At 39.4% G+C, this 24,487-nt stretch overlaps 1 long non-coding RNA gene across 1 annotated transcript; it reads right to left on the bottom strand.

The window, feature by feature from the left end:
* Positions 1-3,137: 3,137 nt before the first annotated feature.
* Positions 3,138-8,440, bottom strand: LOC120407552. The gene is made up of 4 exons (XR_005600104.1): positions 8,324-8,440; positions 6,929-7,008; positions 4,596-4,768; positions 3,138-3,251 (listed from the first exon to the last, which is right to left on the bottom strand). It is a non-coding gene; the product is annotated as an uncharacterized LOC120407552 (long non-coding RNA).
* Between the last annotated feature and the right edge of the window lie 16,047 nt (positions 8,441-24,487).

The raw sequence follows: 24,487 nt of genomic DNA, 5'->3' as shown, positions 1-24,487 counted from the left end.
TCTTTCTTTCTTGCTTCTGAGGCCTGGCTCTGTACCTACCAAAACAAACAGGACAAGGAAAACCTCTCAGGGTACATCTACACCGCAATTAAACACATGTGGCTGGCTGGTGTCAGCTGGCTTAGGCTTGCAGGACTTGGGCTACAGAGCTATTTAATGGAGGTACAGACGTTCGGGTTCAGGCCGGAGCCCGGGCTCTGGGATCCTCCCCCATCACAGGTCCCAGAGTTTGGGCTCCCGCCCAAGCCCAAATAGCTGCACAGCAATTTTATAGCCCCTTATCTCTAACCAGCTGACCTGGGCCATCTGCATGTATTTAACTGCTGTGTAGATGTACCCACAAAGACTAAAAGCTTCTCTTCACTACCAGGAAGATTGATGCTGCAGCAATCATAGAATCTTAGAATATCAGGGTTGGACGGGACCTCGGAAGGTCATCTAGTCCAACCTCCTGCTCAAAGCAGGACCAAACCCAACTAAATCATCCCAGCCAGGGCTTTGTCAAGCCTGACCTTAAAAACCTCTAAGAAAGGAGATTCCACCACCTCTCTAGGGTGCTTCACCACCCTCCTAGTGAAAAAGTTTTTCCTAATATCCAACCTAAACCTCCCCCATTGCAACTTGAGACCATTACTCCTTGTTCTGTCATCTGCTACCACTGAGAACAGTCTAAATCCATCCTCTTTGGGAACCCCTGTTGGGTAGTTGAAAGCAGCTATCAAATCCCCCCTCATTCTTCTCTTCTGCAGACTAAACAATCTCAGTTCCCTCAGCCTCTCCTCATAAGTCATGTGCTCCAGCCCCCTAATCATTTTTCTTACCCTCCGCTGGACTCTCCAATTTTTTCCACATCCTTCTTGTAGTGTGGGGCCCAAAACTGGACCCAGTACTCCAGATGAGGCTTCACCAATGTCAAATAGAGGGGAATGATCACGTCCCTCAATCTGCTGGCAATGCCCCTACTTATACAGCCCAGAATGCCATTAGCCTTCTTGGCAACAAGGGCACACTGTTGACTCATATCCAGCTTCTCATCCACTGTAACCCGTAGGTCCTTTTCTGCAGAACTGCTGCGTAGCCATTCGGTCCCTAGTCTGTAGCAGTGCATGGGATTCTTCCATCCTAAGTGCAGGATTCTGCACTTGTCCTTGTTGAACCTCATCAAATTTCTTTTGGCCCAATCCTCTAATTTGTCTAGGTCCCTCTGTATCAATCGATGCAGCAGGTCTCGATTTAGCGGGTCTCGTGACTCTACCCCCAACGAGAAGAGTAAGGTAAGTCTCTCCCGTTGACACCCCATGGTGTAGACACCACACTAACTCAACCTAAGGTACGTCAACTCCAGCTATGTTATTCACGTAGCTGGAGTTGCGTAACCTAGGTCAGCTTACCCCGATAGTGAAGACAAGCCCTAAGTAAAGCATATTTAGCTAAAAGAGCCTGTGAATGTATCTCTTGCATCTGAGTTGTTACTGAGGATGATGATTTCTTCTCCAGAAGATCTAAACTTTCTGGCTTCTTTATTATGCAGCTTTTTCCTAGACTCTCCCTCATCTTCACTGCTCACACAAGTAGAGGTGGGACACACTGGAAAAAATAACCAAATCACCGTGGAACAGGATGGAACTTCAGAGAGAAATATCAGCCTTATTTTGAGGTCAGAGTGATGAAAATTGGCATTGTTCACAAGTATCTGTCAGACTCTATTTACCCAGCACTCTTGCTTGTTGCTGGGGCTTCAAAATATCAAAGATCTGTTGTGATCTCTCCAGTACTGTAGAACGCTCCAGATTAAATGCACTAGATATTCTGGCAAGCAGAGCCTGAAACCTCTTGAAATCCTCCAGAGAAGATATAAATGATGATGACACCGCCAAATCTTTAGGTGATCAGGAAAATTGACAAGGAGATTGTCTTATGGTGTCTTTTTCAAACTCCTCCTCTTTACTGTCCCCACAAGAGCCTGACAGATTTCCGGACTTAATGTGCACATAAAAAGATGGAGCATTTGCTGAAGGAACTCCTAAAGTGACCTGAGAAAGAGCTCTGTGTAAGCTCAAAAGCCTGTCTCTCTCACCAACAGACATAGGTTGAATAAAGATATTACGGTACTTTACCACCTTGTCTCTTGAAGGAACTCCTGGCAGTTTCAGGACTAGAACCTCTGGAAGAAGCAGTACGTTAGCCTCTTATTTTTTTAAGAGCTCTTCCTCTGGAAGGCTGGGCCCAGAGCTGTCCCCTTTACAAAAGAAAGGGCTCTAGCAGACCAAAAAGGAAAAAAATGTATGAATTATGTTTTAATTTAATGAATACTTAATAATACATAACAAAAATGGCTAATGTTTAAACACAGAAGTTTCTTCCTTAGAGCCAAGCAAAACCACTACCTAAGAAACCATTACACTTCTACAAAAGCTTCTTGTAAGGAATAATAATAGCGGTGTCATGGATAGCTACTGATATCTGTAACCCACCATCATACAAAAATAATTAAATACAAATTAGTAAAGCAATTAGCACGATCAAATAGTTAAATGGGAGCCATTATGTTTTAAAATTACAAATCAATCAAACCCAAAACCCTTGAATCCAATATATTGATTGAATTTAACAAACCAAGACAACTGATCAAAATGTTCAAATATCATCACCAAGCTCTCAGGCATCACAAATCAACTTGCATTTCTTTATACCACAAGGCACTAGAACATTAGCACTAAACCTGTCGGGGGTGGGGGGAAGGGTGCGCACCCAAAACCTAAGACATTTTGCACTGAAAATTTGGCAATGCATTCTGAGCCCTTAGAAAACATCTGCTGTGCATCGTGCATATGCTCTTGACACTTGAGATAAATGTCAAGTTCATGTTTCTTTGAATATATTCTGAATAAAGATGTACAAATTAATGTATTTAGTAAAAAAATTGCTAACATGAATGAACTTTATAATTTGTTAGTTTCTTAAAGATTTTTATTACCATTTCTAGAGAAAACCCACCAGACAAAGGTTTAGGTGAATTTGCACCATTCGCTTTCCTAGAAAATTGTTTAAGATTTATGTATCTTATTGTTTTCTTGCAAGGAATACAGTAGGGATAAATACCTATTTTAATTAGGGGTACAGCAGTTAGTGTTTATTCCAGTGATAACAGTCTACATACATCACATTCCTGGATCATGTTTCATTCCTAACAATAGTGGTAGAGACATCTAAGTCTGAATGTATTCCTTGAGATTCAGCTCCAAGACTCCCTGTAAAAAAAAAGAAAATTATTATGGTTCTTATTCTAAAACTCCTCAGAAAAAGGGATGAATTATTGTCAGTTTCATATTGAAATGACGGATGTACGAAGAGGATCAGGCATACTGTAAGCGGATGTGGAGTGAAGACTTTAGTTGCTGCACATCTTAATCCAGAGCCTGATTCTCTAGTGCACTGCAGCCTGTGCAGTCATTTCCACACGTTCAAGGTAAGTGCAAAATGAAAGTAAAATGCTACCTGATCAGAATGGTAATATTTTACATCTACTTCGCCCTGGTGTAAATGGCTATGCAAGGTGCAGGGCAACGAAGAATCAGGACCCCACTCTTAGCTTTAAGGAGGATACAATTGAACAAAGAACAAAAATTCAGGAGACAGAAAGCTGAAAGCTAATAAAGAGCAAAATTAGGAAAGGGATAAGGCAGAACAATTACAAATCATGATTTGCAGAAATACTTTAAAGTGCAGTTCTACAATGAGAAATAACTCTACAAGTGACATTGGGGACCCCATATTTATTTTATCCCAATAATCTTCGTATGATCTGCTGAATACACGTTAAAAAATAGCTAAACTGCTAGCTCCATACACTCAACCTGGAGCACAAGTATGATTTGTGCATCGTTACCAGTACAAAATTAGGCCCTATATATTTAATGTTGCATAATTTATGAACTCTTTGTCTGATAAGAGATGCAAGAATTTCCATACAGGATCGGACCCATGCTCCATCTACTCCAGACTCCTGTTTCTAACAGTGGTCAGCCCCACATGCTTGAGAGTAAGGTGCAAGAAATCCCAGTTATATGTCTAGAACAGTTAACACTGTTTAACTAGCAGCCCTACAAAATCAACAAGGGATCTAAGTACAAAGCCAGTTTCTTACTTTCTTGGGCATCACCAGTAATAAAGATTCTGCAAGCCAAATCAGGCCCTCATTGCCCTCAGATGGATTTGTACAGGTGTAATTGAGAAAGGTTAGAATCCAGTTCCCTGAGCTGCGTTGGCTTTGTAGAGTTAGCAGTAGTGAAGAAAACCTTTTCATCTTACAACAAACAGAATCCACAGTGATCAGATATGTTGAGCAATATGAAGCAATGTTTACACAGTTGCTTTTCAGCACTGCATTTTAAAAAGCGTCAGGTATTGGTCACTGCCCTAGGTAGGACATCAGATGGTCTGATATGCTATGATAAAATTATGCAAAACTCTATACAGTTAATACATTTAAGTACAGGATAGCAATATAAACATTAACAATTTCATCTGCTGCCATCTGGTGAGATGCTTACGGTCATTAACACTCTATTGAATTAACAAATGTTAGGATGTACCTGTGACATTTAGCAGCGCAGCATGGCGACTGTATTTGCAGCATTCAGCACACATCATGCATAAGTAGCTCAGTGACACACCAGATAACCTTTGCTGTCTTGTTCACCAGGCTGATAGAGCTCAGATGCATTGTGAAGGTGGCACTGCTCTGTGCTAGGCTGAAAGCAGCAAACTATACAAAAATGGAAAGAGGGCTGGATATTTCCAACTGTACATGAGCAAATGATTAGCCTTATGAAAACTTTGCTGGGGTCTTTTATTCACATTTGTAGCTGTTTTAAGGTCTCTTCCAAAAGACCCTCACACAGTGAATTGCATGGAGCTCATAAGGGACTGAGTCAATTCTGTCAGGATTCAAACTTGGAGTTCTAGGGATTCTAGGTAGTTTAAATGAGAGGTTTCAACGCCTTTGTCACCCCCCCTTAATAATAATCAATAGACCCACAAACTCTATCTTATGTAGTGATCCAAATGCTGCCCCCCAAATGACCACTGACCATTTTGTGAAGAACTATCCCACATTTAACACAGTCGGTAGCATCTGAACAAACTTCAAGGGATCTGCAAGATTTGCAATCTGGAAGCTACATTCCTTCTTACAAACTATTTTCAAACACTTCTTGTAATCTATTATTTGATCTGATAATTAATAGTCCTCAGATTACACAGCCTTGGTTTTCTACTCACCTGTCACTGTAACAAGGTATGGAAGCCTGCATTTATATCTTTATAACTATAATGAAAAAGTTCATTTTTGAAACAGCTGCCAAAACTTTTACCAGACCTAAGAAGGATGACTGAGCATTTAATGTAACAGAATAGACTAATTATTTCAGTCCAACATGCAAGGATGCTGATCTCCTTTTTGTGTGTGTGGGTGCGGCAAGCAATATATGTCAGACTTCATAGTTTATCTGGTTTCAGCTCTGAGCTATCATTATGTGAGTCAGTCCATGATTCTTCAGAAGAAAGTGAGCATGGTACACAGAAAGGGGAGAATACATTTTCACATAACTTATCTTTTAAAAAAATATGCTAAAGAAAGAATTGAAGCAAGGTTTCTAGGAAAATGCACAAGCTTTTTTCTGCCTTTTCTCCCCTTCCTTGCTCCGAATAATTTTTCTGAGAATTTTTTTTTTAAAACACGTAAATTTGAGTGTGGGTAGTCTTCCAAATTTCAATTCTCCAACAAGAAAAAGTTGTGAGGGGAAGACAAAGCACATCATTCATCACAGGACTAATCTGCATGTATATTTTTAAATGGTCTAGCTCACTGTTAGCCATGAGAAGTCTACAAAGCACAAAAAGGCTGCATATAAGCCACCTCAGACACTACGCTACATACACTGCAAAACATGAATGGCAATGGGAAAAAACAGAGTCCAGATGTTAGATGTGAAAGTTGCAGCTTGTGGGTAATTAATTTGAACACTATAAAAAAAATCCGTTTAAAGTTGCAGCATGTTGTTTACAAATCGAGATGTTACAGAAGTCCACTCATTAGGGTCTTACTTCATGATCCTGAAGGCAGAGATACCCATTCACTGATCATTTCTATTTTTCAGAATGAGCCTATTTTCCCCAAGTAAGAATGAGGAAGAGAAAATATTCAATGCCACTTTGTTGCATTTTGTTTTAAGTGTTTTGAAGACAACAGAACAATTCTTTAGGATTTTTTTTTTTTTAATATCTGGCAAGTAAAACAGAAGGGCCTTTTCTCTGGTGCAGCCACTGTGCTGCATTCCAGCCCTCTTCCTCCTCCTCAGATTACTCCAACTCGGCAACATGGGCCATCGTAATGGGGGGAAAGAGGGAGAGACAAACCATTTTATTTACTGAAATGTCATTTCCGTAAATACAATGAAAATGTCGGATGTGGACATTCATTTATTGTTAGTAGGGGTGGACCTGAGGCACAATAAAGTCTGGACCCACTTGGCATTTCACTTCCACATTTGGGATTGTTCAAATACCAGGTTTGGTTTTGGGCCCCTCTTTGAGTTAGTCTGAGTGTTTTGATGTGGCATTGCAACCTCTTCTGTAATCACCCGTGCAGTGGTTCTGTCTCAATGCACTTGTCCCCAGTCATAAACCAGCTTGGAAACAGGGTCCTGAAAAGTCCTTAGCCTCATAATTCTGGACATAGGTCTCGTCCCATTTTCTGTCCATGAAGCACATTCTGTCCAACACCACAGAAAGCCTCAAACCCATCTTCCCTTTAGAGAGCTGCAAATACAACAGTGATCCTCCAGTGAGTAGGAGGAGCAGCCAGTCACAGCCACTCAGAGTATGACTAGCTATACTTCCTACAGACATATTTGCAATGTGCTACCTGAAAGTGCAGCTGTTCTCCTGTGCCATAGAAATCAAAGCAATTCTGTTTAGCCATCAACTCATCCTATGTATTTATTCCTGTGAAAGAAGAGGGGAGAAAAGTCTATGTTCCTCCAAGTCCTTAAGGAGGTACATAAAAATGTTGACTAATTTTCGAAAGTGCTGAGTATTCACCAGCTCAATGAGACCATTTTTAGGTGCCTACATAAGATCATAGAAGCCTAATTTTAGAAATTTTTCAAAAATCTTGGCCTAAAAGTATAGGGTGGCAATACATTCATACCGTCATAACTATCAGGTGCTGCTATCATACTGTCCTCCTCACTGTAACTAATCTTTCAATTTTTATTATTATGGCAGAACAAATATATTTACAGGGCATATGAATAGTATGTTTTGGTAGATATTTAAGATGCCATTTATTTGACGTGATATTCAATCTCTTTATAATATATTACAAGGCTTACACGTATTGTACACTTAATTTAGAGTAGTGCCACATCCTGTTAGGAGATTTTAAACACATTGTGACTTCATGTTGGACTTGGAACTTTCTTCTTTCTGTTCTAGATTCAATAAGGCTGAATAGAATGAGAAAGGGAAAGCTTTTAATGGTATCAGTTTTACTACTTCTAAGCAGCAGTGAAATTAAAGAAACACTGCAAGTTGCAAAGAAAGGCCTGCTGTACTATTAGGACACCGTGATGTCATTAGTCTTCCCCTCTGGCACATCTGGAAAGGAGAACACTCTTTGTTTGATACTACAGGTGCTATAAGCCAGTTTCTTAGTGCTGGGAACTCCACAGTGGGCTGGCATCCCACTACAGTTTTTAATGATAAAAACCTACTGTAACATCTACAGGGCATTCCATGCCTTAGACCCCTTTTAGTTCCTCTTTAGTGCACCCCTCACAGGCCAGGCCTGGCTTTATACCCCTCACTCTGGGTAGAACCATGCAGGCTAAACACTCTTAGCTTGGATTTCTGGGCCGCAGCCTTTTGTTTGCCAATGTGTTAACCCAACAGGCCCAACTGTTTCAGGCACCTGTAAGTTACTTTTCTCCAGGGACCTGTGACAGCTGCTGATTTAAGTGACTCAAAACCAGCATCTTTAATACAAAGTAGTATTTAAATGCCAAAGAGAACACAATATTTAGGATAACAGGTTAACACAACAGAAAGTCCGATATGCATATAAGTGGATCTAAGCTGTGTCTCTCAGTCAGTTTGAGGGTCAGCCTCAGTCTGCTGCCAACCCATTCACCCTTCCTCCTTCCTGAGGCCAGCATTTTAAGGTTTAGGATCCTAGGCTGTCAGCCTTGGGAAGCGTACACCACGCCTGGATGGAGCCAGGTAGATAGCTTCTTCCTAAGCAATGACTCTTGCTGTTTACCTGAAGTTGTTTGCCTCAGGTGTCTCATCTTTGCAATTGTTCCTTTTCCTGTTTTCTCCTTTGACAGCTTCCCCTTTGATTTAAGTCCTGGCAGTCAGCTAAGATAATATTTTTTTTAAATAAACCTGTAATTTAAAATTAAATTTGAAACTGATCCTATGCCATATTTTTCATGATCTATTAAAAATCACAAATTAAATGCAAAATATAATATTAAGAAGTACATAGTAGCTGTGAAGTTTTAAAGAAAATCAAACTACCAGTGACTGGTGGAAGTCACTGGCTAAGCACCTGGAACTAGAGTTTCCTGAAGTGCTAAACCAACTTTTGATAGCAGTAGCCTCTTCTGCAGGTGCAGAGAGACTATTTTCTTCATTCCAGTTTATTCAACTAATTCTGAACAATGACTAGTTAATTCAAAGTTAAGAAAACAATTGGGAGTTGAAAAAACAGGAACACTTGTTTTCCTTTCAATCTATGAACAAAAACTAGTTGTGAAAGGATATCTTCTAGTTCTAAAATCTTGAATATGGTGACCAGAAACAATTTGCTAAATACAAGTATTACTTCCTTGGCTTAATAATCAATTAGTTTTAAATTCAAAACATTTTGATGAACTTTTTTTATGCATCCAGCATATTTAATGTGGTATTTAATAAAAAAAAACAAATGTTTTTGTGCATTTTTAATTAAATTTAAATTTCCATCCAAATAGAGTTTGACACAAATTTCAAATAAAAAATTAGTCAACTAGTAAATAGTTAAGCTCTATAATTGCTTAAATGTGTATAGATACAATGTTATCCTCCTAGTCAGCAAACATAAGCACCAAATTTAATGTAAAGGCTATATTTGGTTGCAAATCAACATGTTTTAATGCTTACCAACCAAGGAGAAACAACCTTTCTTTAGGAAATAACTAGACAGTACAAATGCAAAACATGATTAAAATCAATGATTTAACTCAAAGTTTCCTGCTTGCTAAGTTAAATAATGATTAAAATAGGTGATTTAGATCACTCTGATTTAAATCAAACCACACTGCTCTGAGTTGAATCTGTTATTTTGCAGTTATGTATCTGTGACCAGAGACACAATCAACACATTTTCTTAATTTAAAGAAATATCTTTGTTTCACAGTATCTAGGCAGTGCAAAGTACAACCAAATAGATTTTAATTTTCAGCTGGTGCTATAGTTAATGGCGATACCTATCATTATCATGTTTTATGGTATCTATCACCAAACCTGAATTAGTGTTTTCCTATATATTTTCGTCAAGATTCTCATAAGCAATCTAGCCTGATGACCTACACATTGCCCTGCAGAGGCACTGGTGACAGAACAAGTAATTATTCCTGAGGTGAGCAGGGGTTGGATACATCACAATGGCAATACTGTCGGACTGTGGAAAAGGGAACGGTAGAGTGGACATTATGTTTCACTGCCCCGTGGCAACTTGAAAGTGCTTTTATAGGTCCACTGAAGTCTATCCGCCCTGCCCTAGGGACAAAGTGTGGCAATGCTACTTACCAGTCCATTTGTAACTATGGATGATGTTAAACACCAACTACTAGGGATAAATATTTTTAAATAGGCAGTCCTGGGTTAATTTGCAACCAAGAGTCCTAAAACAGTCTGAAGAGACCTCTGGCCTGCTGATGTTTATTTTAAATAAAATCTGGAGTGCCAGGGACATGCCAGAAGCCTAAAAAGTGCTAACGTCACGCCAATATTCAAAAAAGACAAGCTGAATGACTTGGGTAATTATAAGCCAGTTAGCCTGAAATCAGTCCCAAGGAAGATAATAGAAAAGCTGATATAGGATTCAATCATGAAAGAATTAAAGGATGGGAATAAAATTAATATCAGTCAATATGGGTTTATGGAAAGCAGGCCTTAACAAACAAACCTGATTTAATTCTTTATGACTTTGGTTGAAAAAGGTTACTGTGGAGTTGTAATATTCTTCCATTTTTGTACTGAACGGCAGCCTGACTAAAATATTAGCCCTATGCAATATCACTAAAACACACATTAAATGGATTAAGAACTGGCTAAATGACAGATCTCACAAAGTTGTTGTCAGTGAGGAATGATCATCAAAAGGGAGCATTTTTAGTGGGGTTCTGCAGGGATCAGAACTAGGCCCAACATTATTCAATATTTGTATCAATTATCTTGAAGTACATATAAAATCACAGCTGATAAAATTTGCAGATGACACAAAGATTGGCATAGTGATAAATCACGATCAGAGCTGACATACAAAAAGTTCTGTATCACTTGGTGTGTTGGACCTATTTGAATAAAATGTGCTTTAATATAGCCAAATGCAAGGTCATACATTTAGGAACGAAGACTGGAGGTCATACCTACAGAACAGGAGACTGTATCCTGGACAGTAGTGACTAAAAAGGATTTAGGGGTCATAACGGACAAGCAACTCAACATGAGCTCCCAGTGTAGCAAAAAGAGTAATGCGATTCTTGGAGCTGTAAGGAGGAGAGTAGTAAATACAAGCACTGAGGTTATTTTACCTCTGAATATGGTATTGGTGAGACCGATAGTACAAGACTGTATCCAGTTCTGGTGTTCACAGTTTAAAAAGGATAGTGAAAAAATTGGAGAAGGTGCAGAAGAGAGCCACAAAAATTATTTGAGGGCTGGAGAAAATGCCTTACAGAAAGACACTTAAAAAAACCCTCAATCTGTTTAGTTTATCAAAAAGAAGATCAATAGGCGACTTCATTTTAGTATATAAGTACCTTCACATGGAGAAAATACCAGGTACAAAAGGGCTCTTTAATCTAGCAGGAAAAAGAACCAATGGCTGCAAGTTAAAGTCAGACAAATTCAATTTAGAATAAGGTACAATATTTTAACAGTGAGTTTGATTAGCCATTGGAATAAGCTTCCCAGGAAAGTGGTGGATTCTCCATCTCTCGATGTCTAGAAATCAAGGCTGAACGCCTCTCTGGAAGATGTGCTTTAGTCAAATGCAAGTTATTGGGCTCAATGCAGGGGTAACTGGGTGAAATTCTATGACCTGTGTTATAAAGAAGGCAGCCTAGATGATTTAATGGTCTTTTCTGGATTTAAAATCTAGCATTCTATCCATCTGTTGTGATTATAGAAAATATTGCCCAGGGTGAAAGGCTGGGCAAGACCTTAAAGAACCTTTACTGGGTAAACTAATCCTTTGCTTGAGTAGCTTATGGAGACATGTTGCATTCCTTTGTCCCATCAACTTAGCCAAAATAGCTTGATCTTTAGGGACCATCTGTAGGTAAAAACAAATGATGGTCAAGGTAGTGGAGAGTTTTTCAATTACCATCCGTCACTGATTGCCTTCGGGCGGGGCAATGTGAGCATCTGCCCAGGGGTTGCTGTGGTGCAAAGGCCAGGGACTTGGGCTTTCCCTTGTTGCCTGCAGGGTGCAGCCTAGTGTGGCAGGAGCCTCCGCTTCCCAGCTCCTGAGCAGAGGCCCCGCTCACTGCCCCATGTGTGGTCCAAGTCCTGCCTCTGCACACTGTGACTGGGAGCCCGGCTCATTCCCACTGCCTCCCCCTAGACTGTCCCAGCCTCACCGGCCCTCTTTCCCACGGGCAGCCTGAAAGCCATGCTGCCCAATGGATGATGTGTGGCATCTCAGCTAGCCAATGGGAGCTGGAAGTTGCCAGCCTCTTCCAAGTTAGGAGGGGAAGGGAAGGGACTGAGAACTAAAACTGCAGGGCAGAGACCAGTAAGGCTTAGGGGGTCCTGACCCTGTGCCCCAGCTCCCAGTCCCCACCTCCCTGTGCCCTCCGCTCCTAGGTGACCCCTCCCCTGTGCCCCCAGCTCCCCAGCAGCCCTCAATGTGCCTCTAGGTCCCAGTCCACCCAGCTCTCAGGGGGCCCCTCCGTGCCCCCAGAGCCTGGGGGATGCCTACCTGTGCCCCCAGCTACCTTCCATGCCCACACAGCTCCCAGGAGGCCCCTCCCTCTGCCACACAAGGCCCAGCCTCCCAGTTCTCAAGGTCCTCCCATTTCCCCACAGTTCTCAGAGTGTCCATGTTTTCAAAGTCCCACTCCTGCATACTACACTGACCCCACAGTTCCCCAGCTCTCAGGGGATCCCCCTTTTTCTTACTCATCCCAAAGGGAGGTGTTAGTGCAGGGGGTTGGGGCTATTTTGGGAGCCAACCTTCCACCATCACCACCCACCCTAGCTGCCTTCAGTGTACTGCAGCATTTTAACCTCCCTCTCCCTCAAAAACTCACCTTCCCTGGGACTCAGGAGGGGCACTTGAATATTGGGGATGCTCAGTATTGGGGTGGGAAGAGATCTGCCCTTCTGGAGCCCCATGTCACTGACCCACCCCGTATCCTAACACCAATGTAATGCCATGCTGAGCGTGCGAGTTTGGGAGGTGCAGGAGAGGTACGACTCTGCCCCAGAGCCCACTCACCCTGCCAGAGTAAGGAAGACTTCCTACTATATTGTCTTGGCTGTCCTGCTCAACGACCAGATGAAGAGGTCCCTAGCACTGGCTAGGGAAGTCAGCGACTGCTGTGGGGTTTCCTATGATGCCCATCACCATGGCATCCAGATGAGAGTCACTGTTGGGCAAGTCTGGTCCTACACATGGCTGACGTGCTCAGGAGGGTGCTGTGGCTAAGAGGCAAGAAGTAGGGTGGGACTGAACTGTGAGGTCATGAAAGGGAGTTTGGGGCAATGATGGGTGAGGGGGGAGAGGCGGCAGGGGGGGTGGAGTGGGGAGCCTGGGAAAGCATCTGGGGCCATGGGCACCAAAATACAAGTGTATCCAGGGGCTATTTTCCATAAAGCTGGCTCTGCTCTTCTCCCTCTTGACTGCACTGTTCCCCTGAGAATGGCAAGCACTCACAGTGCCCTGTGGAATCACCTAAAAGACTTCATGCTTCAGCCAGCAGAAGGAATAAGGATATTGGTGGTAGAAAAGCAATGCATCCAGAATATTCTGTAGAAAGGTTGCCTCTCACCAGCAAATGCATACAGCAATCCAGTAAGCAAAAAGTTTCCTCAATTAATCTTTGAGAAATCATTGTTGTAAAGCTTACATGTGAAGCGGTATGCTTCCTAACCTGCTTGAATGTGTTCTTTTGTGCATACATAGGCAAAAATGAGACACTATGATATTTGTTACCAAAAGCCGGCCTCTCTTCTCCCACATTCTCTCATCCCCTCTCCACCTGCTCCTAGTGGCTAGGGACACACTTGGTTAGTGCTTTCAAGTGATATGCTTAGTCCTCCATAAGGTCATAGGTTACTACACATGAATGCAAAACCTTAGCCTCCCTGAGGTCCTCCTTTCCAACAGGTCGCCTTTCCTTCAGTGGAATGTGAATACCTATTAGCCAGGTCTGGCTCAGACTTAAGAGAAAAATCTTTCTGCTCACGCTGCTTATGAATTGTTCTTTATTTTCTCTTGCACAAAGACATCCTCCTTGCACTCTTTTTTACTCAGGCTTTGGTTTTAGTATTGCCAGTGGAGTGTGGTATATAAGGCTCCCATTGTTTCTATGTTTTGAGGAGCACAATGTGCCTGCTTTAGATAAAAGCCCTGCCTTTTTCCTCATCAAAGCAACATTTATCTTCCCTCCAATCACTTTTTTCTTTCTTTCCTTTGCAATCAATACAGCCAATCAGTCAATAAATACTACATACTAAGCAAATATATTTCTTGTGTTTTTTATAAATCACTCCTATAATGTCTCAATGTATATTACATGATGTGGGAAAAATATACATAAACCATTAACTAAACTAAAATGCAATAATTATTGAACCCAAAATTATTATATGTAGCAATTCATTGCCAGAGATTTTCTAGCCTTGTTTTTAAATAGTAAGACATGACTAAGTAAGGAATAAACTTTACTGTGCAATTAGTAAGACATCTGTCAAAGCTAAATGGAATTTAAAGGGGAGTATAAGATAAGACTGATATCAATGATGATAGTCTGGAGAACAAGAGTTGCCAATGTTTGCACATTAAAAAAATGTAGGTACTCATCCCATCTAATGCTTTCATCGCCATTATGATTTCTCAAGAGGATAACAAAGAGATGTGATTCCAGGATGCAGCTTCTTCCCCTGCCCTTCCCCAGACAGAGTATACAGAATCTATACATCAGAACTATGTTCCAGAGAGTATTTCTCAGTCCCCTAGGGATTTTTAGGCTTCTATATAGATGACAAATTATATTGTCCAAGATTTTCAAAAACAGATGCCTAAAGCTAAACTCCTAAGTCTATATTTTGGTGCCAAAATAAGTGGCCTGATTTACCAAAGTGATCAGTTAATTCCACAGTAAATTGCCAATAATTATAATGTACATGGCAGTACGAATTTCTGATATCATTAACATTTCCTGTTCATACTTTAAAACAAAAGTTTTTTAAAAAGAAAACCTCAAAGCCTGTTAATTGTGCCTCCAAGTAGTTTGTTGTCCTCCCTACTCAAGTACCTTCATTTATTTGTTACAACGACTAGCTAGATCTTGTCATAAATTAGACTGGAAGCTCTTTGTGGCAGAGATGTGTGTTCACAGAGCTCCTAAACACGAGGTCCCAATCCTGATTGAGAAGAGACAAGTGGATATAACAATATGTTGAAGGAGGGAAAGAGGAAAGACAAGGGTAACAAGGACACATGTTCCCCCAGGCTAGTTGTGTGCATAATTTGGTGGTGTCAAGTAATTTAAAATTGTTTAAAAAAAATTAAAACACAAGGGCAGTATTTTCAAAAACGTTTACTGTTTTCCTAACAATTACTTCAATGGAAACACAATTAGGCCAACACTTAACTCTCTCAAAAAAATCTCTCCCTAAGAAAATAACATAGGTATTAGCAATCCCCACTGACAATCCAACTAGCCATAATTACTTGGGAAAGTTCCCATAAGCAAGAAAAATGTTAAATAATGTTAAATAGCTATTAGTGGTCTAGTAATATATAAAGATAGTAAATCATCCAAAGTGAGAAAAATGTATAAAACTTCATGAAGGAGCTTTTCTTGGTAACAGGCAGACCAGGGTGAAAAAGACCATAATTTATGACAACTCTCTAAAAGCCAGTTTTGTCATGGAAATGACAGTCATGACAAGCATGCCTCCTTAAATGTAGCTGCCAGCTAAAGGAATGGAGAATAGTTGATCTTGTCATTCTTTTTCTACTGCAAGTCTGTTCAACCAGAGAAGAATTACGCCACTTTGCTTCCATTGGATGAGACTACAAAATGTTGTCATCCAGCCAGGAATTAATGTGTGAGCCCTCTACCTGTAAACTCTCCTTGATACTGGTTTAAATATGGCAATACATTAAATAGAGCATAAAGTGATCAGAAAATCAATTAATGAGCCATAACTAAACATACAACCAAATCATATGCATATGAAAATGCTTTGAAAAGTTATCTATGTATCCTTTTGCTCTTTGGACCATTAGATGTGGCCCTGAGCCTTGGCTCCCCCAGTGCACAGATAAATGATACAGCTTCCAGACATTATACACTTAAGTAAAATGAGATGTGTATCCCATAGTTTCTATGGTTTCCTGTTAAAAGGCACACAAAACCAACATCCCTCCTCAACACAAATTTAAAAATTTAAAATATGAGGAGGAACAGGGGGAGGTGGTGTACAGATGTGGTCTAACACCACTCCCTCCAAAATGACCAACAGCTCTGTAAGAAAGCAACAATAGAAAGTGGACATTGGTAGACATTTTGTGACCTACTCCACTGGAAACATGAAGTCAAAAGAGTGGTCAAGTATTAAGGAGCAAGCTTTCTTTAAAGTCTCCACTGTTTCCCCTCTCTACTACCCAAGAAACTTTGTATATTGATATTGATGTCAATGGAGTTATGGCAATTTACACCAGCTCAGGATCTGTCCACCTCCCCACACAAACAGTATGGAACAGTCAGTGACATTTCACTTCATTCACTCTAAACTTGTGAGAGCACTATGACACAGAAAGCCCTTTCTCCCATGTCACAGTAATGATCTGTCCCCTTCAGGTTATTAAAAATAGAATCCTATCCATATCATCATCAAGACCTGGTTGAATGTTATATTTGGGGATAAATTATATTACTGAGCCTTGAAATAACCATTATTTCTCAACAGCACCTGTCCATTTCAATTATGTACAGTTCTGTATTTCTGAAACAAAATCTTGGTTGACTGCATAAAGTCTATTTCAGAATGTGTGATCTCAAGCTAATCCTTTGGTAAAGGGAATGTTTTTGAGAAGGGAAGTCTAATAAGAAAACTATTGTTAAACTAGAGGACATACAAAGAATGTGCTGTGACTGGTCTGCTGTTTTTTTAATCAGTTGAGCTGTATTTTATTCAAACTAACACATCCTCCATCCTTCCTCAAGCCTGTTTACTCAGCTGGATGTCCACAGGGTCCAATTTTCCCTCCAATTGCCCTTGTATACTAATATAATTGCTGCTCGTATGGGTAATTGGTCAGCCTACAGCAGGGTTTGCATGCATTTGTTCATCTGTACTACCTGGCAGGCACTCTCACAATTTACATCCTCAAAGTATTATTGAACACTTTGTTTCATTCCATTCATAAAAGGACTAGACATATCTAGAAATCTTTCTGAAAGCTTTAAGCATTTCAAATATTGCAGCGTATATATTAATAAGAAAGTGTCAAAAGGTCTGTTCCACACATCAGAAAGGAGAGACAAACATGATTCATTTGTTTCTAATTTATAAAATACTAAAATAAAGTAGTAGAGATCAACCAGATTTGAAATTATTCATGGAGAAAGAGCCCAGTAAAACTGCAGACAAGAAAAACTGACGTTACTGGCAATAAGTAGGAATTGTTTTATCTGGAATATACAAATAATATAGAATTTTACAGGGTGGTTTTATGCTTTTTTTGGAAGGATCATTATAAAAGTGTTTTTATCATTATTATTATTATTATTAAAACAATCAGGTTTTTGGTTTGAAATAGAACAAGCAAGTCATGTGTCATGAAATCATCAAATAGTAAGCCATTACTCGTGAAGTACCACAACTCAGCCATTTTAATAATTTCCTTGAATGCCCGACAATCACCCTTTTTCTTTTACTCATGATTCTTGCGGTGGAACCATCCTTGGAGTTGGAATGAGCAATTTCCCCTCTCCCATCTCTGCTATGGCTCTGTTTACTGCTAAATCTAGTTTGTTTCAAGGTTCAATTTCTTTCCACCCACATTTTACTTAACAGCTTTCTTTTTTTTCTCTTCCCTCCCCATATCCTTGTGTAGCCATCACCATATCTCACCTCTCACCTGGAAGGCAGAACTACTGCCGTTCCCATCAACTAGATGGTACATTAATCAAGATGGTGTTCTTTTGTAAAACCAGGCTTCATGAACGATGCTGGATTGTACAGGCCCACAGTTCTTTAGATGTGGTAAGACTAATATTTATGGACTTTTTGCCTCACAATGCTTCCACAGACAATATCTATTTTATAATAGAACAAAATATGCAACTGCTCTGTATCTGGAACTCTAACATCAATTAAAATTATGCACAGAGTGTGGCTGCAAAATCAGGCCCATTTAAGCAGTACAAAAGAGAAAAACAACAATATTCTAAGAGTGGTACTCCTTTCCAAGATCTTGCTACTGCAGGAAAGAGGGTTATGAGAGAGGGAACGAGGTTAGATGCACTGCAGAATAAATAAAAGCAAATTTAGCCATAATGGAGGAAATAAGACTCTAGAATACATAATACTTTCTCTAGTACTGTTCATTTTTGGATCATATCAACACAGAAATATGTTTTAGATGCAGAATTATTAAAGCAAATAAATATCATGCAAATCTGAAACAGACAGAAAATATTAGCAAGGTGTTTACAGAATATAAAAAAATAATGCAGCAATTTAAACTGTAAACTGATTTTTAAATGATGGCCAGAGGAGGAAAAACAGAATTTTTGATTTTTATTTAAAAATAAAATTTCTAAAAATACAGTACATAATACATGTCAATACAAATAAAAATATCAACAATGTAACATATCATTCTGGAAAGAAAAATAGAACCATTACACAAATGAAACAATCATCAAAATAAATACAAATAATTGTTTATAATGTGGATACACATTTCACGTTTCGATTTTAATAAAAAAATACCAGAGCAAGTGTTTTGGTACCATTCTCCCATTCACCTCAGACATCACACATTGATTATTTATGCACTTCAGCACTAGTCATTCTCAACATATCTAATGTAAACAGTATTAAAGTAACTGGAAACAGTCAAGGTAAACAGAAAACAAAACAATAAAAAACAACAACATGCAGATTAAGTGAATTACAAAATTCAGAAAGCGCAAATTACAAAATTTGATATAGATGGCTACAGAATATATTTTATTATGGCACTTAGGTTGAAAACCGTTAAGGAGACAGAGTATCTATATAATCTTCAGTATTGCAGACCTGGGAAAGTCAGTTTACGTATATTCAGAAAAATATTGATTTTTCCCACAAATGTGCACATATCATGAAGTTTGCCTTAGATTTCCTGTACAACTTGAGAAGTGTATATCCTACTTTAGGTCCAAATTATGCTTAAGAGGTATACAGGTAGAACTGTACTGAAGTTAACGGGAACAACAGAGCAGATTTTGAACCTTAGGTTCAGCAAGGGACTACCTATGTGCTTCAAGGTAGCCATATGCTTAAGTATCTGCTGAATCAGGCTCTTATTGTCTGAAATGCTCAGCTACATTGTACTAGTTTTTAGGAATGTTTTGTAAGATGATGCTTTTTAAAATATCCAGTACGGGATAAAGGCATAACACAACAAAATGGCTGATTTGGGCTTTGAGGGCAGCTCTTCTAACTTTGTCCAACAGCACTCTCCACAATTTTTTTCTTTTAAATATAAACCGCAGCATTCCCTGACCCCCAAAAGGTTTTGAAATCTTATCATTTTGACCAGTCCAGATCATAATTAGCCTTAATCCAAGAGAAATGACTATTTTTCCTTTTATAAAGACAGGGAACAACTGCCAGTATGTATTCTGCACTCTTAACTATCTTCAACCTGAACTACACACACAAAAATTAAACATAAGGTGTTTAATTTACAGTATATTGTTTACAATGACAATACCATTTTGATATAAACAACATACAGGTCAGGCATCTATTGCATTTCATTTGGTTTTCAAATATCTTTGAACAGTACTGAAATTACCTCTTGTAATCGGTGTATTTTCAGAACAGATTACTTTGATAATTTAATTAATTCAATCTGTGAAGACAGAAGTAGTTTCAATGTTGTATTTTTTCCAGTTACAAAATGTTTTTATAATAATTTCAAAGCCTAATATTGAATCTATATTCAACAGTGAAATGAATTACTTTTAGTGGTTTGATTTTGAACAAGTTTAAACATGTTTTGCTTTGATTTTCTGCCTGGTGCCATTCTGAACATGCATTTGTTACCTCCTGGTAACTGAAGTAAATATTCCTTATTAGTTAATGAACTGTCTGATTTAACATTATGTATGGCTTTGCATCATTTTTAGATGGATTTCTAAAGAGATCAGATCTGTGTTTTATTGGTGAAGAGAGAGAAAAAAGTGGCCAGTAACAATATCATTGGATAAAGCTACACGGATGGCAATTTCTTCCACATATCTGGAATTTTTTGTTAAGCTTTCAAAGATTTTGAAGAGAACAATATAAGCAGTCTGCATGCTTTACGAAATTATAGCCCTTTAGCAACCAGTTTCTCTTCTGCTTCTATCCCAATCCACTCTCGAAACTGTAATGCGTGCTGAGATAAGATGGATACATTTCCTACTTCATAGGAAAGATAAGAAGTATGGCAAGAGACCACCCTAGCTTAACGAGGAGATATTCAATGATCTAAAAATCAAAAAAAGAGTCCTACAAAAAGTGGAAACCAAGTCAAATTACAAAAGGATAAATATAAACAAACAACACAAGTATTTAGGGATAAAATTAGAAAGGCCAAGGCACAAAACGAGATCAAATTAGTCAGAGACATAAAGAGTAACAAGAAAACATTCTACATATACATTAGAAGCAAGAGGAAGACTCAATGGTGTGTGTGTGTGTGGGGGGGAACAGTAACGAAATGTGGAAATGGCAGAGGTGCTTAATGACTTGTTTGTTTCAGTTTTCACCAAGAAGTTTGGTGGTAATTGAACATCTAACATAGTGAATGCCAGTGAAAATGAGGTAAGATCAGAGGCTAAAATAGGGAAGAACAAGTTAAAAATTACTTAGACAAGTTAGATGTCTTCAAGTCACCAAGATCTGATTAAATGCATCCTAGAATACTCAAGGAGCTGACTGAGGTATCTGAGACATTAGCGATTATCTTTGAAAAGTCATGGAAGACAGGAGAGATTCCAGAGGACAGGAAAAGGGCAAATATAGTGCCAATCTATAAAAAGGGAAATAAGAACAATTACAGACTAGTCAGCTTAACTTCTGTACCCAGAAAGATAAGGGAGCAAATCATTAAGCAGTCAATTTTTAAACATCTAGAAGATAAAAAGGTGATAAGTTACAGTCAGCATGGATTTGTCAAGAACAAATCATGTCAAACCAACCTGATAGCTTTCTTTGACAGGGTTACAAGCCTTGTGGACGGGGGGGAAGCAGTAGACGTGGTATATCTTGACTTTAGTATAGCTTTTTATACTGTCTCGCATGACCTTCCCATAAACAAACTAGGGAAATGCAACCTCAATGGAGCTACTGGTTGGAAAACCATTCCCAGAGAGTAATCAGTGGTTTACAGTCATGCTGGAAGGGCCTAATTAGTGGGGTCCCGCAGGGATCAGTTCTGGGTCTGGTTCCATTCAATATATTTATCAATGATTTAGATAGTGGCATGGAGAGTACACTTATAAAGTTAGTGAATGATACAAAGCTAGGAAGGGTTGCAAGTGCTTTGGAGGATAGGATTATAATTCAAAATGAATTGAACAAACTGGAGAAATGGTCTGAAATAAATAAGATGAAATTGAATAAGGACAAATGCAAATTACTCCACTTAGAAAGGAACAATCAGTTGCACACATACAAAATGGGAAATGACTGCCTAGGAAGGAGTACTGTGGAAAGAGATTTGGTCATCATAGTGGACCACAAGCTAAATATGAGTCAACAGTGTAATACTGTTGCAAAAAAAAAGCGAACATCATTCCGGGATGTATTAGCAGGAGTGTTGTACGCAAGATCCGAGAAGTAGTTCTTCCACTCTACTCCGTGCTGATTAGGCCTCAATTGGAGTATTGTGTCCAGTTCTGGGCACCACATTTCAGGAAAGATGTGGACTAAACTGTAGAAAGTTCAGGGAACAGCAACAAAAATGATTAAAGTTATAAAAACATGATCTATGAAGGAAGACTGAAAAAACTGGGTTTATTAGTCTGGAAAAGAGAAGACAGAGTCGACATGATAACAGTTTTCAAGTACATAAAAGGTTGTTACAAGGAGGAGGGAGAAAAACTGTTCTTAACTGCTGATAGGACAAGACGCAATGGGCTTAAATTCCAGAAAGGGAGGTTTAGGTTGGTCATTAGGAAAATCTTCCTAACTGTCCAAGTGGTTAAGCACTGAAATAAACTGCCTAGGGAGGTTGTGGAATCTCCATCACTGGAGATTTTTAAGAGCAGGTTAGACAAACACCTGTCAGAGATGGTCTAGATAATACTTAGTCCTGCCATGAATGCCAATATTCATTTGCAATACTAGAAAAGACAGGATGCCCACCAACCCTGTTTAGTCTTATATGTTCATTCCACAACAACATGAAAGCAACTGTTCAGTTTGATGGGTCCACTTCAGACAGCTATGAGATGAAAAGTGGAGTGAAGCAAGGATGTGTTCTTGCCCCTACACTCTTTGGAATCTTCTTCTCTATTCTATTGAACTTTGTGTTTAAAGACATAAAAGATGGAGAGTATCTCCACACAAGATCAGATGGGAAACTCTTCAACCTGACTTAAGTCAAAGGCCAAAGTCAAAAAGGTGCTAATCAGGGAACTTCTGTTCACTGATGATGCTGCCCTCATAGGCCACAATGAAGATCTACTACAAGAACTCATGGACCGCCTTTCAAGTCCCTGTCAGGCATTTGCTCTTACCATTAGCATCAATAAAACAGTTGTATTAGGACAGGGGGTTCCACAAGACCCTTCAATTACCTTAAATGCAAACCAGCTAGAAATAGTCCAAGAGGTCAGCTATTTAGGTTCTACAGTGACCACCAACCTCTCACTGGCTGAAGAACTAAATGTTCTCATTGGAAAGGCTGCCACCATCTTTAGCAGACTAACTAAAAGAGCATGGAACAACTCAAAGCTTACCATCAATACCATAATGCTAGTGTACCAAGCTTGCGTCCTCACTACTCTCATGTATGGTGGGGAATCATGGACAACGTATGCTTATCAGGAGAAAAGGTTAAACAGTTTCCACCTATGTATGATAAAGTCACCAACACGGTGGTTCTTCGAAGGGCAAATTTACCAAGTGTGACAGCCCTGCTCGAGCAAAGACAACTGTGCTGGCTGGGCCATCTGAGTAGGTTGGAAGACAGACGCACACTCAAGGACATAGTATACGGGGAGCTATCAGAGGGAACAAGAACAACAGGACGTCCCAAGCTTTGCTATAAAGGCACATGCAAGAGACATATGAAGGAATTTGGAGTTGATCCTGACTAATGGGAAATCTTGGCAAGTGATCGTAACAAGTGGTGCCATTGTCTCCATCAGAGTATCAGGGTCCATGACAGAAGCTGATTCCTACAGCTTGAAGAGCCCATAGGAAGCAAGCAGCTCCCAACCAAGATACATACATTTGCAATAACTGCCAAAGATCATGCAAATCTCAGATTGGACTATTCAGTCACATGAGACATTGAAAACCATCTACATCATAGGCTGCAATTCCCACCATCTCTCACAGATGAAAGGATGCCAACAAACATGAGTGCAGGGGACTGCACTAGATGACCTCTCAAGGTCCCTTCCAGTCCTATGATTTTTTAAATGACAGAATAAAGTGTGTCAATGTAACATGGATGAGAGAAATCTATTACATTGTGCATAAGGAAAAACTTAAGTGACTGAGATCAGTGCCACGTAATTTGCTCTCTCAAAACCCCAGTTCGTTGAATTATCCTGTGAGTTAACTGAATTGTGTCAGAATAATTCAATTAAAAGGCAAAAACATACTTTACTATCTGGCATAATTACAAAACCATCCATAATTAACATTTAAAATCAACTATGCCAATAACGTCTGGATACTAAGTTTTGTTAAACAGAAACTGGTCTGAATGAGATTAAACCTAATTTCACAAAGCATATGTATGTGAGAACATAAATTTCCCAAGTGGACAAAACCACTGTTGGTGCAACAGTCAGGATCTCCAGTTACTAAATGCTACTGTAGTAGTACCAGGACACTGCATATAGTACATTTAGTCAGGAAATACTGATTTAAGGCACCTACAGTTTAAAAATAACTTGAATATTATGTGTGTGTCAAAAACAATGCTGAAGATGAACACTGAGTTTCTGCTGTGTTTTACTACATCATGAAAAAGCAGCACTAGCTCAGAATCCACAAAAGAGTATGACAGCTTTTCTGCACGTTTGCTTACACAGAACCAACAGGGAATTACATATCTCAGGATTTTAAGTAATTAAACCCCTTGCTCCCAACACTAGAAGACACATTAATATGTATTTACAGCTGCACCACAACAGAGTAAAATAAATGCAACTGGAGAGACTGAGATCTAAAAATAAAAATATACCCTACACCTTCTCAGGCTGTGAAGCCAGTGACTTCTCCTGTTGCCAAAGAGAGCCTTGCATGCCTGCAGCAAGAGCTAGTCAGTGGTGGTGTTCACATTACTGGGGGACTGTAATCAAGGTGCTCTCAGCCCCAGGGTGCTTGGGGGGCAGAAGGACTGAGCTGAGCTTATCTATACCAGCAAAATTCCTATATTGTAGAATAATCTTATAACACAGTATGATTTTGTCTGCATAGATGGGACCAAACTACATTATAATCAGGTGAGGCCTCAAAGTTCAGATCCCCTGTTGTC

This window comes from Mauremys reevesii, linkage group 6, assembly GCF_016161935.1.
Source record: "Mauremys reevesii isolate NIE-2019 linkage group 6, ASM1616193v1, whole genome shotgun sequence".
NCBI lineage: Eukaryota > Metazoa > Chordata > Testudines > Geoemydidae > Mauremys > Mauremys reevesii.
This window is presented reverse-complemented; position numbering and strand designations above follow the sequence as displayed.